A 6000-nucleotide genomic window follows, 5' to 3' on the forward strand; every position below is an offset into this window, starting at 1 on the left:
GTGACAAGGATCAAATCAAATCAAACAGAACTCAAGAAATGCAAATCCAAACTAATCACTTGAGATCAGACCACTATTGATGAACAAATCAAGATTTGTGAATGTGTCCTTATAATGTTACTATCTAGCTCTGGTGGGAGATGTTTCTGAAATCAGGTCCCACTACTCCATGGGCTGTAGTAAGAGGGTGAATGTCTGATTTAATCACTCAAAACCATTATGTTGTTCCTTTTTATTATTGTTAACCAGAACAAAAGAGAGTGAATAGAACATGAAACATAGAATAGTTCATTTATCTTAACCTAAGATCAACCTAACCTACGCTCCCCTCAAGTTACTGCCATCAGTGTGCTTGTCCAGCAGTCACTTAAATGTCCCTAATTTCTCTGACTCTACTACCACCACTGGCAGTGCAGTCCACGCACCCACCACTCTCTGCGTAAAGAACCTACCTCTGACATCTCCCCGAAACCCTCTTCCAATCATCTTAAAATTATGACCCCTCATGACAGCCATTTCTGCCCTGGGGGAAAGTCTTTGGCTATCTACTCTATCTATGCCTCTTGTTACCTTGTACTCCTCTATCAAGTCACCTCTCTTCCTTCTTCTCTCCAGTGTGAAAAGCACTAGGTCACTCAACCTCTCTTCATAAGACAAACCATCCTATCCAGGCAGCATCCTGGTAAATCTCCTCTACACCCTCTCTATAGCATCTACATCCTTCCTATAATGAGGCACCCAGAACAGGACACAATATTTCAACTGTGGTCTAACCAGGGTTTTATAGAGCTGCAGCAAAACCTTACAGCTCTTAAACTCAATCCCCATGTTAATGAAAGCCGAAACACCATATGCTTTCTTAACAGTCCGATCAACTTGGGTGGCAACTTTGACAGATCTATGTACATAGACACCAAGATCCTGCTGTTCCTCCACACTGCCAAGAATCCTGTCTTTAACCCTGTAATCAACATTCAAATTTGACCTTCCAAAATGAACCACTCCACATTTATTTGAAGTGTTTGAACTCCATTTGCCACTTCTCAGCCCAGCTCTGCCTCCTGTCAATGTCATGTTGTAGCCTGCAACAGCCCTTGGCACTATCTACAACATCACCGACCCTTGTATCATCGGCAAACTTACTAACCCACCCTTCCACTTCTTCATCCAAGTCATTTACAAAACTACAAAGATCATAGGCCTAAGAACTGATCCCTATGGGATACCACCAGTCACCGACTTCCATGTGGAATACTTTACTCCCACGACTACTCACTCTCTTCTTTCGACCAGCCAATTCTGTATCTATTCAGCCAAATTTCCCTATATCCCATACCTCCTAACTTTCTGAATGAGCTTACTGTGGGGAACCTTGTCAAATGCCTTACTGAAATTCATACTCACCACATCCACTGCTCAACCTTCATCAACTTGTCTCATCACATCCTCAAAGAACTCAATAAGGCTTGTGAGACATGACCTGCCCCTCACAAAGGCATGCTGACTATCTCTAATCAAACTATGTTTTTCCAAATAATCATAAATCCCATCTCTCAGAATCATTTCCAGTACCTTGCTGACCACAGACATAAGACTGACTGGTCTGTAATTCCTAGTTTAACCAGGTTCACTAATAAACTCAGATAAAACATCTTTTTTTAACAGGCAAACATTCTTCTATCGTCAAGATAACCTGCAGAAATTCACCAAGGCTCCTTAGACAGTACTTTCCCAGCCATGCCCATTTCCGTCTGGAAGGAAAAGTCCAACAGATACCTGGGAATACCACCGCCTCCAGGGTTCCCTCCGAGATGCTCACCATCCGAACCAGGAAATACACAGTCATTCCTTCTGTGTTGCTGAGTCAAAATTCTGGAATTCCCTCCCTAAGGGCACTGTGGGATTACCCACAGCAGGTGGACTGCAGCGGTTCAAGGTGGCAGCTAACCACCACCTTCTCAAGGGGAAACTAGGAACGGGCAATAAATACTGGCTCAGCCAGACACACCCATACAACCCAAGTGGATCCTGGCCATAGTTGAGTTCACCGCTGTAAAACCTCAAGAAACCCAACTAGAAAGGAGCATCATTTATTGTTAAACACCAAGTCAGTGCCAATACTCATGGTAGATAGGCCTCGAAAAGTGTGGTGCTGGAAATGCAAGGCAGATTAGGCAGCATCCAAGGAGCAGGAGTATCGACAATTCGGGCATAAGCTTTTCATCAGGAATTTTTCAGGTCCAAATTATGTAGGTTTGAATGTAGTCTGGAGTCCATGTGGAGTCAGCTACTGAGGAAGGTGACATGGCTGTGGTAGTGAGTCTGCTCCAGGACTTGGCTGAAGAGCTTCAGGGCAGAGGAGCAGACCTGAGGGGTGCAGTGAGAGAGACTCACTGAGATCTTTGTATAGAGAGGAGGAGAACTCCTTCAAGGTAAGCATCCTTGGAAGAGTCTTCACAGTAGGGTTGAAATCAACTGGGAGAACGTGAGGATTGCAGATGCTGGAGATCAGAGTCAAGAATGTGGTGCCAGAAAAGCACAGAAGGTCATGCAGCATCCAAGGAGCAGGAGAATCGATGTTTTGGGATTCCTGATGAAGAGCTTCTGCCCGAAACGTTGATTCTCCTTCTCCTGTCCCAGCCCAGGGATAGACAGATCTGAAAACCTATCCTCATTCTGCTTTCTTCAATAAGAAATGCTTTAACACAAAACTGAATTTTTTTCTGCCCATCGCCAACTCACCATGGTATTTTTTTCACCTATTAAGCACCACCAATTAATCACCTGTGTTTCCAGTTGAATGGTTTACATTAATAGGCTCAGCAGTGGTGTACGAAAGCCAGATCCTGAGGATGAATCATGTCCTGAAGCTGAATGCTCGCAGAGTCCCGAGAAGATACTCACAACCGACCCTGTCAAAGGCCTTCTCCTGATCAAGGGATGGGAAGGAGCTCGATAGGCCAGTCCTCTGGGAAGAATGGATCATGTTTCAGACTAGATGGACATTGTCATGGATCCTCTGGACTGGAACCATGTCGGATTGGTCAGGGTGGATCATGTGGCCTAACAGGATCCCAGTGAGATGACAACATCCTGGCGAAGTCTTTGCAATCCGCGCTGAGTCCAAGAGTCATAGAGATGTACAGCATGGAAACAGACCCTTCGGTCCAACTCGTCCATGGCAACCACATATCCTAAACTAATCTGGTCCCATTTGTCAGCTCTTGGCCCATATCCCTCTAAACCCTTCCTATTCATATACCAATCCAGATGCCTTTTAAATGCTGTAATTGTACCAGCCTCCATCACTTCCTCTGGTAGTTCATTCCATACATGCACCACCCTCTGTGTGAAGCAGTTGCCCCTTAGGTCCCTCTTATATCTTTCCCCTCTCACCCTAAACCTATGCCCTCTAATTCTGGACTCCCCCACCTCAGGGAAAAGATTTTGTCTATTTATCCTATGTATGCCCCTCACGATTTTATAAACTTCCATACGGTCACCCCTCAACCTCTGACAATTCAGGGAAAACAGCTCCAGTCTATTCAGCCTCTCTCTATAGTTCAACCCTCCAACCCTGGCAACATCCTTGTAAATCTTTTCTGAACCCTATCAAGTTTCACAACATCCTTCCTATAGCAGGGAGATCAGAATTGCACACAATATTCCAAAAGTGGCCTAACGAATGTCCTGTACAGCCGCAACATGACCTCCTAACTCCTGTACTGAAAATGTGTTGTTGGAAAAACGCAGCAGGTCAGGCAGCATCCAAGGAACAGGAGAATCGACGTTTCAGGCATAAGCCCTTCTTCAGGAATGAGGAAGGTGTGCCAAGCAGGCTAAGATAAAAGGTTGGGAGGAGGGACTTGGGGGAGGGGTGTTAGAAATGCGAAAGGTGGAAGGAGGTTAAGGTGAGGGTGATAGGCCAGAGAGAGGGTGGGGGCAGAGAGGTCAGGAAGAAGATTGCAGGTTAGGAAGGTGGTGCTGAGTTCGAGGGTTGGGACTGAGACAAGGTGGGGGGAGGGGAAATGAGGAAACTGGAGAAATCTGAGTTCATCTCTTGTGATGCCAAGCAGGCTAAGACAAAAGAAGGGCTCATACCTGAAACGTCGATTCTCCTGCTCCTTGGATGCTTTCTGACCTGCTGCGCTTTTCCAGCAACACATTTTCAGCTCTGATCTCCAGCATCTGCAGTCCTCACTTTCTCCTAACTCCTGTACTCAATACTCTAACCAATAAAGGAAAGCATACCCAAAATACTTCTTCGTTATCCTATCTACCAAGGAACTATGAGCCTACAATCAAAGGCCTCTTTGTTCAGTAACACTCCCTAGGACCTTACTTTAAGTGTGTAAGTTCTGTTCTGATTGGCCTTTCCAAAGTGCAGCACCTCACATTTATCTAAATTAAACTCCATTTGTCCCTCCTCAGCCTATTGGCCGATCAGATCAAGATCCTGTTGTACTCTGTGACAACTTTCTTCGCTGGCCACTACACCACCAATTTTGGTGTCATCTGCAAACTTACTAACTGTACCTCTTGTGTTCACATCCAAAACATTTATATAAATGACAAAAAGCAGACACCCAGCACCGATCCTGCTGCTACACTGCTGGTCACAGGCCTCCCATCTGAAAAACAACCCTTCACCGACATACTCTATCTTCTACCTTCGAGTAGTCAAATAACTACTTCTCCCTCTATTCCATGAGATCTAACCTTGCAACGAGCCCACCATGAGGAACCTAGTCAACTGCCTTACTGAAGTCCACTGCTCTGCCCTCATTAATCCTCTTTGTTACTTCTTCAAAAAACTCAATCAAGTTAGTGAGACATGATTTCCCATGTTGACTATCCCTAATCAGTCCTTGTCTTTCCAAATACATGTAAATCCTGTCCCTCAGTATTCCCTTCAACAACTTGTCTATCATCGATGTCAGACTCACCGATGTATAGTTCCCTGTCATTTCCTTACCACTTTTCTTAAATAGTGGTACCACATTAGCCAACTTCTAATCTTCTGACACCTCACCCATGACTACCGATGATCCAAATATCTCAGCAAGGGGCCCAGCAAACCCTTCCCTGGCTTCCCACAGAATTCTAGGGTACACCTGATCAGGTCCTTTATACATTTCAAGACATCCAGCACTTCCTCCTCTGTAATATGGACATCTTTCAAGATGTCACTATCTATTTCCCCACACTCTATATCTTCCATGTCCTTCTCCACAGTAAACACTGATGCAAAATACTCATTTAGTATCTCCCCCATCTCCTGCCGTTCTACACACAGGCTGCCTTGCCGATCTTTGAGGGACCTTATTCTCTCCCTAGTTACCCTTTTTCCCTTAATATATTTATAAAATCTGTTGGGATTTTCCTTAATACTATTTGCCAAAGCTATCTCATGTCCCCTTTTTGCCCTCCTGATTTCCCTCTTAAGTATACTCCTACTGCCTTTATACTCTTTTAAGGATTCTCTCAATTTCTCCTGTTTATACCTGACATGTGCTTCCTTCTTTTCCTTGACCTAAACTTCAATTTCTTTAGTCATCCAGCATTCCCTTCACCTACTAGCCTTTCCTTTTACCCTAACAGGAATATACTGTATCCGGGACTCTTGTTATCTCATTTTTGAAGGCTTCCCATTTTCCAGCCATTCCTTTACCTGCAAACATCAGCGCCTAATCAATTTTTGGAAGTACTTGCCTAATGCCATCAAACTTGGCCTTCCTTCCATTTAGAACTTTAACTTTTAGATCTGATCGATGGAGGGAGACCAGACACCAGTGCACGAATACACAAATCTGCCCTTCCTTCAGCAGCAGCAGCACAATATCTGCCCTGCACCAAGAAAGCGAGTTGTTCTGGGTGTGATACATTCTCCCCAACCTGTGCATTGTTGACCCCACGATGCTCCAGAACAGCGTGAGAATCTTCATGGTCACCATCGGTTCCCAGGGACTTATCCCTGGAGAGGGTGCCACACAGGTCCTC

This window comes from Chiloscyllium punctatum, chromosome 20 (assembly GCF_047496795.1).
Source record: "Chiloscyllium punctatum isolate Juve2018m chromosome 20, sChiPun1.3, whole genome shotgun sequence".
Classification (NCBI taxonomy): Eukaryota; Metazoa; Chordata; class Chondrichthyes; order Orectolobiformes; family Hemiscylliidae; genus Chiloscyllium; species Chiloscyllium punctatum.